We start from the raw sequence: 11,396 nt of genomic DNA, 5'->3' as shown, positions 1-11,396 counted from the left end.
TGAGCCGTGGCCGCTGGGCCTGCGCGTCCGGAGCCTGTGCTCCGCAGCGGGAGAGGCCACGGCCGTGAGAGGCCCGCGTACCGCAAAATAAATAAATAAATAAATGCAATCCGTTCTGCCAACTCTGTTTCCATACTTGTGTACTTTTCTCCTGCGTGATCATCATCATCCTGTCAGGCTACATCTCAAAACTGGAAACATCAGAAACTCATCACTCAAGTTTTGAATCTAATTCTCTATCATTCACTCAGTTTTCATTGTGGGCTACAGGCAGCATTACGCGGCTCTGAAGGACTGGTCACTAGATTAAATATACTATATAGTAAATAAACACTCAACACCTTTAGCAAAAGGAACAAGAAATTCATTTTAACCTCATTTTGGCCAATAGCTTCCTAACCATCCTCTATTTTTCTTCAAGTGATCCACAAGGACCAGACACATTTACATAGCCCATAGCAGGTCAGCGGCAGAACCCAGAACCTGCACTTGGCACCCCGCCCAGTGCGTGTCTACACCACGAGACAATAAAAAATCAGGCAAAATGACAGACACCGTGGCACTTGCTCGGTCCTGTCCCTGACGACTGCAGAAGTCGGGCTTTCCTCCCCGTTCCTCAGCCATTTTTTCATAATTGCGTTCTAGCCTGCCTATTAGCGAACAACCGATTTGGGAACATGTCATGATCTTGGTTGTGAAAACTCCGGAGTGTTAAGTAATTGCTAGTGTTTCGATAATTGTTGGTATGGCGTGCTTGGGCGCACACCGCATAATTTCCTTCATAAACATCCCAATGTGAACTTAATTAAGTTCTGGGGTGAAAAAGCAACAACACTCTCAAGAAATAGATTATTAAGAAAACTGCAACCAACTTGGTTCTTGGCTCTCGCAAAATTGAGATTTAGATGACTATAAATATACTCAATTATGCATACTGCCAAATACTGTATTTCAGTGTTTGTCCATAAAACATAATTTGAAATGCATGTAGGATGATACAGCCCTTTCTGTCAAAGGAAGTTATTATCTGTGATAAAAAGTGGTTGTTGACATTGGAAATGCAGACGCATGGATCCAGACGGGAAATTTAATAAAAAGCAAACAACTGGAGCAGGAAAAAGGGGGTTAAGGACATGGCAAAGCCAAGCCAGATGTGATTGCAAATATCTGCCTGCAGGCAGAACCTGGACTCCTACCTTTCAGATGCACCGTCAGCAGCCAGGAGAAGCAAAACACAGCCCCGGATTTCGAAAAGGAAAATGGACTCTTCAGTGCATCAGCGCTGGCTGTGCAGGGCTCCTGGGAGGAGAGGAATATGCAGTTGTTAATTCCTCAGCACCTTCTTCTGGTGTCTAATGTTAATTGCCTGTGCATTTCCACGTGGCCAGCCTTCCCCACCCGGAGTCCTCAGCAGGCCCCACCCAGTAGTCTGATGAACTGGCTTTAATTACATTCCCCAAACAGTTGCAAAGATCTGAGACCACGCCGTAGGAACTGTATTTCGACATGTTTTACTAGGCTCAGATAATCTGTTAAATGTTAGCTTATTTAAATAAAACCCACTGGAAAGTTCTCCTCTCTCCACACCCATGCAGTCTTCATCCTGGAAATTATTATCACGGATCTCCAGGACCCTGAGAGACTCCAAGCATATCTTCCAATCCTCACCAAAGTAAGTTATCACAGTGGACACAGCCCCTGGCGGGTGCCATTTGGGGCTAATGTTTTTCGTATTTCCTTTAAGACAAACGTGGTTTTCAGCTAGTGTTTTACCCCAGGCTGTCAGTGGCACTACTTTTTCCTTAGTGTCCAAAATAATTCCATGCCTACGCAAATAACTGAAAATTCATAGATTCTTCCAAAAGGGGTTTGTGAGGCACCAATTTAAATTTATCACTGGATTCCAAGCATTTAGTAGAGTTTGGCTTTTAGGTTAGGGATTCTTTCTAAGACCCAGAAAGGATATACTAAAAGCATCATAAAAGTCAGGTTTTCTGAGATATTTTGGTACAAGTACAACCCTCTCAAGATGGAAGGTTTTGTATAGTTCTCCAACCTTCAGCCTAAGTTAGCAAACCACACAACAATAGTGCCCTCCCGGGTTTGTGAATTCCTATCGCTCAGGACAACCCGTAATCTTGAGTATTGCAGAGCCACTGTCTTTTCCTTCTCTTCCCAAGTAAATTGCTGGAAGACTCCAATTATAGTGGAACTAATGACCATGAAGCTTGTGGGTGGTGTGGAAACACTTGGTCCTGCATCAAACCCTCAAAAATTCCAGAAAGAAGGCAGCACCCAAGGCTGTGCACAGGACATTGTTGAAAAGGTCAGACCTTGCGATCCAGAATGATTGGTTAAATTTTCTGAATCTGTATGTCCAACAGCACAGAAATGTTTCTAATAACGTGATGCTTAACAAGAATCAGACATTTCTCAAGTCTTGCCATGAATGTATTTGAAAACAACGATAGCCACATTAATAGAAATCAGATCTGGAAAGATCGACCCAGGTTGTTGTATGGGTATCCATGTTAGGGAATTTAAGAAAGTTTACTAGACCTTGAAACGAAGTCTTCTAAGCAATATTCGATGGCACCCAATTGCTAGTTGAGACCAATAGCGTTGGGGCGGGGTGGGGAGGTCCTGTGTTGAAATTCTCAGTCCTAGGGGCCGTTTTCAGCCTCTGGGTGGAAATCCAGAGCTGGATCTTTGGGTCTGTAACTGCCTCTCTGCTGACATGGGCTGGCAGTCCCACAAAGCGAGCACATTGTGGGACCAGCTGGTTAAACTTTGGCCGAATAGTAACCGTAGAGTGGGCACTTTTGGAACATGGGTATGAACACATAACCATTTCTTTTCAAGGTTTCAAACCTGTAGGATATTGAATAAACAGGAATTTAAGATTAGAAAAAAAAGCAAATCTGAACGTGAACCTCAACTTCAAAGATATTTAATAAGCCCATTTGTGATAACGCTGTGCCGGTTGTGATACAAAACAAGATGGTAATGCAGAGATACTAGTCTTTCATTTTAATTCTAATGATTTGCAACTTTTCTTATTGCAACAAGAATACATAAACATGATATAAAATTTTGAACAGTGCCGTCACCCCTACTCTTAGCACACAGAGGTAACCAGTGTCAGGATTCTGGTGTATGTCATTCGTTCCTTTATTCCTTTATTACTCATTTATTTATTTAGCACCAATTAAAGGCCAGGAACTATATCTATCCTTTCTATTCTTTATCTATACATAAATATGTATAGTTTTAAAACATGGAATTATATTCTACATAGGACTTTAACCTCATTTGTACTAAATAATATATCAAGAACTTTTTATTTCATCATCTACTTTACACCATATAAATAGCAATATACTATCCATTAAATTATAGATGGACCATAGCTTATCTAAACAAACCATGATTGTCAAGTATATGCCTTTTATGTAATTACACAAAGTACTGTACTAAATGGAAATTTGTACACACATCTTAATGGTTTTATGATCATAAATTCTAATAGGTAGACCTACTACATCAAAGAATACATTTTTTAGGACTTTCCAAACTTATTATAGAACTAGCCACCGCTTACATCTTGCATTCCCGCAAACAATATGTGATTTCTCATACTCTTCCAATGATACTTTTTCAAATGTTGTCAATTTGCTACGTAAAAATTCACATCGTTTCGAATAGCAGTGTTTTTAGTTAATAGGGAAATTGAACTTTTTCTCATTTGGCTAGCTTGTTGCTGCACTAAACAATAAAAGATATTTACTGAATGCCTACTGTGATACAGACCAGTTCTAGGCGCTGGGAAAGATAAATGCTTTGCAAATCATATAAAGAATAATAAAATACCAGGAGATATAACACGAAGAAAACAAGACATGGAGAGGACAGTCATTTCAAGAGCTACAGTATGAAAAGGAAATTGGATCGGATGCATTTATTTTCTTCTTGTAATCTCTATTTTTTTAACTTTTTGTTTTGTATGTATACAATATACAAAAGAATACATATAACATATGTACACTTTAAAGAACGATAATTTTAAAAATAAATGCATCAAATGCCCACATACCCATCACCCAGCTTAAGAAACAAATACGACTGATTATCCTGATGCCCTAGGAATGCCACCACCTTCCCTTCCTTCCTTCTGAGAGGTAACTCCTGAGTTTTATATACAACACTCCTTGATTTTCTTGCTAAATTTTCCAGATGTGAGGGCATCCCTGAATAACACACTGGTAAGTTTTGCCTGGTTTTGAATTGTGTATAAGTTCTTCCACGCTTCAGTATTTTGTTTGTTCTGTTCTGTTTTGGCTTTTGCCTACACTGTGTGTTTGACCTGATCTGTGTTGAGTACGGATTCATCATTTCTATGGATCTAAATAAAGTCTTCCATTACTTAACACACGCCATATGCTCATCCCTCATGCTATCAGTGGACGTGGAGATTTAGGACGTTTTCTTTTCAGAGTTGTCACAGGCACCGTTGCCATGAATCATCCTATACGTGTCTCCCAGTTAAAAAGTGGAAGAGTTCCTTGAGGAGATCTCTTAGATCCAACCACATGAAACGGTCATTTCTGAAAGTCAAAAGTGGCCGAGTGATTGCTTTCCAGGATATGCACGCACTTGACCTAATTCCTGATAAGTTGTCTTCTAAAATGGTCTCACCGGCTTGCATAGGTGCAGCGGTGTGTGAAAGTTCCTTTGGTTCCACGCTCCTGCCAACGCTTGTGCGGTGAGACTTTTGAATTTGGGCCAGGCTGGAGGGTGGGACATTGTCGATTGTCCCAGTAACTAACAAGGCTGAGCATTTTCCATGTGTTCATTAGTTACCCAGACTTCTTCTGTGTCTGACCTATTCATATTTTTTGCCTCTTTTTTCATTGGAGTGTTTATCATTTCCTTATTAATTTGTAAATGTTTATACATACCTTCAGAATACTAATCCTTTGTCAGTTATGTGTTGAAATATCCCAGATCATGGCTTGCTTTTTCACTGTCTCATTGATGTCTTTTGAAGGACAGAGGGTCTTAATTTTATTGTGGTTGAACTTATCCATTTTTCCTTTATGGTTTGTGTCTTTTGTACTTGTTCAGGAATCCTGCTCTATAGTCCCAGAGTCATAAAGATATCCTTCTATATTCTCTTCTAAGTATATTAAAATTTCACCTTTCACATTTTGGATTTTTAATCAACCTTGCCCCTGGCTTCAGAATTGTCTTTTGAATATGGACTATAAGACAGCTTTTATGATTTCTGCACATGCATCACCAACCACGGCACCGCTTTTTAAAAAATGTTTTTATTGGAGTGTAGTTGCTTTACAGTATTGTGTTAGTTTATACTGTACAGCAAAGGGAATCAGCTATGCATATACATATGTCCCCTCTTTTTTGGATTTCCTTCTCATTTAGGTCACCACAGAGCATTGAGTAGAGCTCCCTGTGCTCTACAGTAGGTTCTCATTAGTGATCTATTTTATACAGAGTATCAATAGTGTATGTGTCAATCCCAGTCTCCCAATTCCTCCCGCCCCCAGCTTCCCCCTTGACATCCATACATTTGTTCTCTACGTCTGTGTCTCTGTTTCTGCTTTGTAAATAAGATCGTCTATACCATTTTTTTCAGATTCCACACATATGCATTAATACACGATAACAGCACCACTTTTTGAAGGATCATCATTTCCACACCGACCTGCAATTGTGAGCTCTGCCATTTATGGGATTTTCTGTTCGATGGGCCTCTTTCTGGGCTCTTTATTCTATTCCTTTGGTCTCACTGTGCTAATAGACCGTGTCTTTATTGCTAAAACCTTATAAGAAGACTTGATATCTTGTGGAGTATATGTTCTGCCTGGTTCTTCTCAAGACTGTCTTGCTTATTCGATTTACTCTTGCATTAAAATTTAGAATCCGCTAATCAAGTCCTGCAAAAAAATATCCTGTTGGAATTTTTATTAAAATTGTTTTCAATCTCTCATCACCTCGTGGAGAATTGACATTTTTATGATGTCCTTCTACCATGAATATGGCTCTTTCTCCATTTGTTTAGTTTCCCTTGTTATAGTTGAGTACAATTGTATGTGTGTAGGTAAAGGACCTTCATGGCATTGTTAGATGTGTGGTGGGCATGCTCCCCTGGCCCCCGAGCGTGCCCTCCGCCGTTCCCGTCATGCCCTGCGTCCAGGAGATGAACTCCATAGACTCTACATCCAGGAGACCCTGCGTCCAGGCCCCCAGGAGGGTTGGAAATAGGAAGCAATGGCGAGGAGAGCAGAGGACAGGAAGAGAGTGAGATGGGGTGTTGTGCCCCGCCCCCTCTCCTTCAGGCAGCCAGGCCGCAGGGCTGTGCTCTTCTTCTGCAACAAAACTCACCTCTCACGTTCAGAAGTTGCCTAGAGCTGCAACTCCCTCTCCAGGTTCTGGTATCCACGCCCCACTCTCACCCCACAGACTGAGGGTCCTCAGTGTTACTTACCTGGGGGAGACCGTCTTTGTTGGCTTCCCTTCACCCTGACTACATCTTTCTAGTCATCAGACTCTACGTCGAGGATGCTACCGGTTTCCTGTAGAGATCCCAACTGGATACAACTGTGTGTGTGTGTGTGTGTGTGTGTGTGTGTGTGAGTGTGTGTGTGAGTGTGTGTGTGTGTGATTTCTCATAATTTGTAGATTCTTTTGCTTTTTCTATATGGAAAAAATCATGTCATCTGCAAATAGCGATACTTTGTTTTTTCCTTTGTGACCCTTGCACTTTGCTTATTTGGCTGAGCTGGCTTACCCGCCACAGCAGCGCTGATTAGCGGGGCAAGAGCAGCCACGGCCCTTGTTTCATCCCTGATGTTAGAGGCATTGCTTTTCCTAATTTTCCACTAAAAAGTTATTTGCTGTAAATAAAGGACGTTCCATCCTAAACTTAGCCTGCTAAGGTTTTATCATGCATGGTTGATGGATTTCGTGAAATGTTTATCTGAATCTATTGTGATCACAAGATTTTCCTCCTTTAAACTGTGAATATGATGATTTACATAATACATTTTATGATCGAAAGTCAATCATTCCAGAAATAAATGCTATGCGATCATTGCTGGCCCTAGGTGTCGAATAGTTTGTTTAGGATTCTTGCCTCTAGATTCGCGGCCAGATTGGTCCATGATTTTCCTTCTACTTTTGGAATCAAGGTTGTATTAGTCTTGTGGGTGAGAAGTGTTCTTTCTTTTTCGACTCTTTGAAGAGTTTGTCTAAGCCTGGAAATATCTGTTCCTTGAAAATTGAGTATAAACAACCTATAAAAACATCTGGAGCCGGTATGTATTTTGTGGAAAGATTTTTAACTACCGCCTCAAATCCTTTCACAATTATAGGGTCCTTCAGGTGTTTATTACTTCTTAAGTCGGCTTTAATAATTTACACTTTTCTAGGAATTTTTCAACTTCACGGACGTTGTTAAGTATTTGACATCCAGTTGATCATCATATTCCTTAAGTTTTCATCTCTGCTGCATCAGGACTTACGACCTTAATTCATCCTGATACTGTTTGTGACGTCTCGTTTTTTCTTGACCTGTCAGAAGTTTGTCATTTTAAGCAAATTTGGCCTTGATGATTTTGTGGGTTTCTTTTTTATTTAATTTATTTCTACTCTTATTTCTTTTCTTTTTTCTACTATTTTTGGACCTATTCAGTTATTTCTTTCTTTCTGTCTTCCTAAAATGGACACATAGCTCATTTCTTGCCATCCTTTCTTCTTTCCTAACATAAGCCTTTAAAGCTACAAATGTCACTCCAAAATAAACTTTAGCCATGCTTGCCAAGTTTTTATAGCTGGTAATCCTGTGCTCATCATCATTCAACTTTAACTACTTTCAATTTCCATAATGATTTCTTCTTTGAGCCACAGGTCCTTTTTTGTTGTTAATTTCCAAGTATATGAGGTTTCCCTTAAGTTTATCTTTTTGATGTTAATTTCTAGTTCATTTGTATTGTGGCTAGGGACTTTGAAATTTGTAAGCTTGGTTTATGACTCTTGAGAAATAAATTTTTAAATAAGTCCATGTGTGCTTAAAAAGAATGCGTAATTTCCAGGAGCCAGGTGCGGTTGATACATACACATGTATGAACACATACGTGCATATATACATATGTGCGTATGTTTATGTCTCCGTAGGTAAATACAATATTGTGCTGTTCAGATCACCTGTGTCCTTGTTGATGTTTTACTGGATCTATCAATTACTGAGAGGCATATTTTAAAACATGTCAAACATCTCCTGAAAACAGTCAGTTTGGGCTTTATATATGATTAGGTGCCTACAAATTTCGAATCAGAGCTTCCTGTTTGACTGAAACTTCTACCAGTATGTTGAAACTCTCTAATAAATTATTTTGCCCTTAAGGCTAGTTTTTTCTGATCTGGTCCTATCCACCTGATCACTGAGGACTCCAGCGTACTGACCTAGTTAAGTAATAAAATGAACTCAAAGCCATCTGTCAGGCAGACAGAATCCATAGCTTGATCACAATCTCCACCAAATTTGAAGGGTGAAATGCTACTTTTCTTTTCAGCTTTCCCCTTATCTCCATGCTCTGTAATTTGCTTTTATTTTTTATTCACTCTCCATTACTTAAGTGCCTCTTAGATGAAGTCGTTCGGGACAGGCTAATCATTGGCCAGCTTGAGACGCAAAATAAACTTCTCGGAGCCACACGTGGTTCTCTGACCTTGGTTAAAACACTACCAAAAAGCCTTTTTCACTCAACATATTTTCAGGCCAATTAAAGACACAGAAATGTAAAAAATTCTCCAGGATGCCAACGAGACATATCATGTGGGGTTCTTTCCTTTCCGTGAGCTTGAAAATCACGTCCGCCTGACCTTGGTGGGAAACTTGTCCCAGTGGACAGAGGCACCCGCTGCAGTCTCTTCCTCAAGGTATGAACTGTGATGCTCCTGGCGCTGGGGAAGAAACCTCAAGACAGAGCGCTAATGATCCCTGAGCGGAAACTGGCTTTCCGGCCACGTGCGGTAAGACAGAAATTGGCCTTCCGGGGTCCGGGTTGAGGGTGACTATTAGCTTGGGTCCCCTCCTCATAAGAGGGGGGAGGAAGATGTAAGAAGAAGGACATTTGCTAAAGCAAAGAAATGTAAGTCAAACTCATTTCAGCTCGTTTTAGAAGCGTTTTCCGCCGATGTCTGCTGTTCTCCACCACGCATCGCTCACCCACGTGAATGTGTGTGAGTGGTCCTCCTTCTCACCCGAGGCTTTCGGGACGTGCTTCCTCCTCTGTAACGAGGCCTCCTGCCCCTCCCTCTAAATTAGGCTCCCGCTCCCCACGCGGGGTCACATCAACTTCCTTTACCGTCTTCACGGCACTTCTAAAACCATCCTGTTCGTTCATTGCTTTATTAGATTATTTGTCTCACCTACTAGGAGACACTCCACGTGACTGGCGACCTCTCTTTATCGCAGAGCCTGCCTTTCGTAGTCGCTAAATAAGTCATTGTTCAAACAGCCCATGAATGGATGGACGAATCCAGCCAGCCAGCCAGCTGACTGCCTTAATGGACAGACACCCGGTCGTAATAGCTTTTGGAGAGGAAAGGAACTGTAGTCCCACTGTTGTTTTGGTTTTTCTTTTTCATCCTCGAACAAAACCGCGAGGTTATAACCTAGAAAAGCAGAACCGAGAGAATCTATCCCGTCAGTCTAGTCCGTTGAAGAAGCATCCTGTCCCTCCTTTGAAAAACGGTGATTTTAAGGAGAGACATTAACCCTCTTGCTTAAGGAAAGCATTTGGATGGGCTGAAATTTGGATGAAGCTGTCTGTCAGCGATTCCTCAGGGAAAAAAAAAGTTACATATGCTGCCTGTGGTTGAAAATCAAAACAAACTTAGAATCGAACATTTTCTTACTCTGTCCAATGTGTGTCTGAGAAGATACAGTGGAAGATAGAAATTGAAATGACATGAAAACATTTCATTTCTCTTGCCTCAAATTAGTTTGCTGTCTGCAAATTTCAGAGATAAAATAATCTGGGTTTTCAGATCTTGTGACTTACAGGGAAGGAGGGATGGAAGGAGAATCAAAGACTAATGGGGGAGAGAGAGAAAATAGAGGGAATCAGAGACAGAGAGGGAGAGAGGGAGAGAGAGGAAGCAGACACACACACACTGGTATGAAGCGAGTGTTAAGAAACGTGGGAGGGAGACGCAAGAGGGAAGAGATATGGGAACATGTGTATTTGTATAACTGATCCACTTTGTTATAAAGCAGGAACGAACACACCATTGTAAAGCAATTATACTCCAATAAAGATGTTTAAAAAAAAAAAAAGAAAGAAATGTGCTCCCAGCCGGCATGGGGAGGAGAGGGGAGGAAACCCTATACCTTTGAGGTTTGTTTGTCTCTTTGTAAGTCCTGGGAAGACTAGATAAGGAGGGAAGGGACCCGGAAGAGGAGAGGGCAGAGAAACTGTAACACATTTTAAATGCATTCCGTGCGGGGAGGGTTCCGGTGCTCTGGCTGAGGGTTCTTTCCTTGACTGGGAGCAGATCCTGCTCAAAGGGGCGTGAGCGTTGCCCCCGCTCCCCTCCTGTCCCCGTGACAACTCCCTGTACATCAGTACATCGTTCACGGGCTCCGTTAGCCTGAGTGCAAATGGACACTCACCGCAGCTCACAGCCTCCAGCCCCGGGACCTCTGCCTGGTGGGCCTTCTAGCTCAACAGGAAGCAGATGGAAAAAACCCTTGCTTCAAGCAGAGAAAAGCAAAAGCTGCCAGTTCACGGGAATCTGGAGAAACCCTTCCAGACCCAGCAGTCCTCGTGGGTGTCCAGCAGCAGCACTTAATTTACCCCAAACAGAGCGTACGTCTCTGTCCTGCCCTCCCCGAGGCAGGCTTAGCTGTAGGCTTATCCCTGAAGGCCCAACTTGCCCACCCCACGGGGCTCAGGAGGGACGGGGCCGTGCCTGACTCGCCTTGTCCATAGAGCGACTCCATAAACTGAAGATGCGACTGACGCCGGGGCCAAGCAGGAGGTCGCACGGCTCATTACTGGGAAAACCTGGGTCCTCTGAGGTCTCCTTCCGGCGCCCTTTCACCCGGGCCCTCGCGCAAAACCTCAGCTGTCCTTCCTTCTCGCTGATGCCGGGGCCAAGCAGGAGGTCACACAGCTCATTACTGGGAAAACCTGGGTCCTCTGAGGTCTCCTTCCGGCGCCCTTTCACCCGGGCCCTCGCGCAAAACCTCAGCTGTCCTTCCTTCTCGCTGACGCCGGGGCCAAGCAGGAGGTCGCACGGCTCATTACTGGGAAAACCTGGGTCCTCTGAGGTCTCCTTCCGGCGCCCTTTCACCCGGGCCCTCGCGC

The 11,396-nt window shown here is 42.5% G+C and overlaps 1 long non-coding RNA gene across 1 annotated transcript in view; it reads right to left on the bottom strand.

Annotated features, from left to right (window-relative positions):
- The window catches only part of LOC129392503 (uncharacterized), a 28,806-nt gene that overhangs the window by 10,875 nt on the left and 6,535 nt on the right, over positions 1-11,396 (bottom strand). The window contains exon 2 of the long non-coding RNA XR_008618464.1: positions 1,197-1,299. This is a non-coding gene — a long non-coding RNA (uncharacterized lncRNA). The remainder of the gene's footprint in view (positions 1-1,196; positions 1,300-11,396) is intronic.

Source organism: Physeter macrocephalus, chromosome 11 (genome assembly GCF_002837175.3).
Source record: "Physeter macrocephalus isolate SW-GA chromosome 11, ASM283717v5, whole genome shotgun sequence".
NCBI lineage: Eukaryota > Metazoa > Chordata > Mammalia > Artiodactyla > Physeteridae > Physeter > Physeter macrocephalus.
This window is presented reverse-complemented; position numbering and strand designations above follow the sequence as displayed.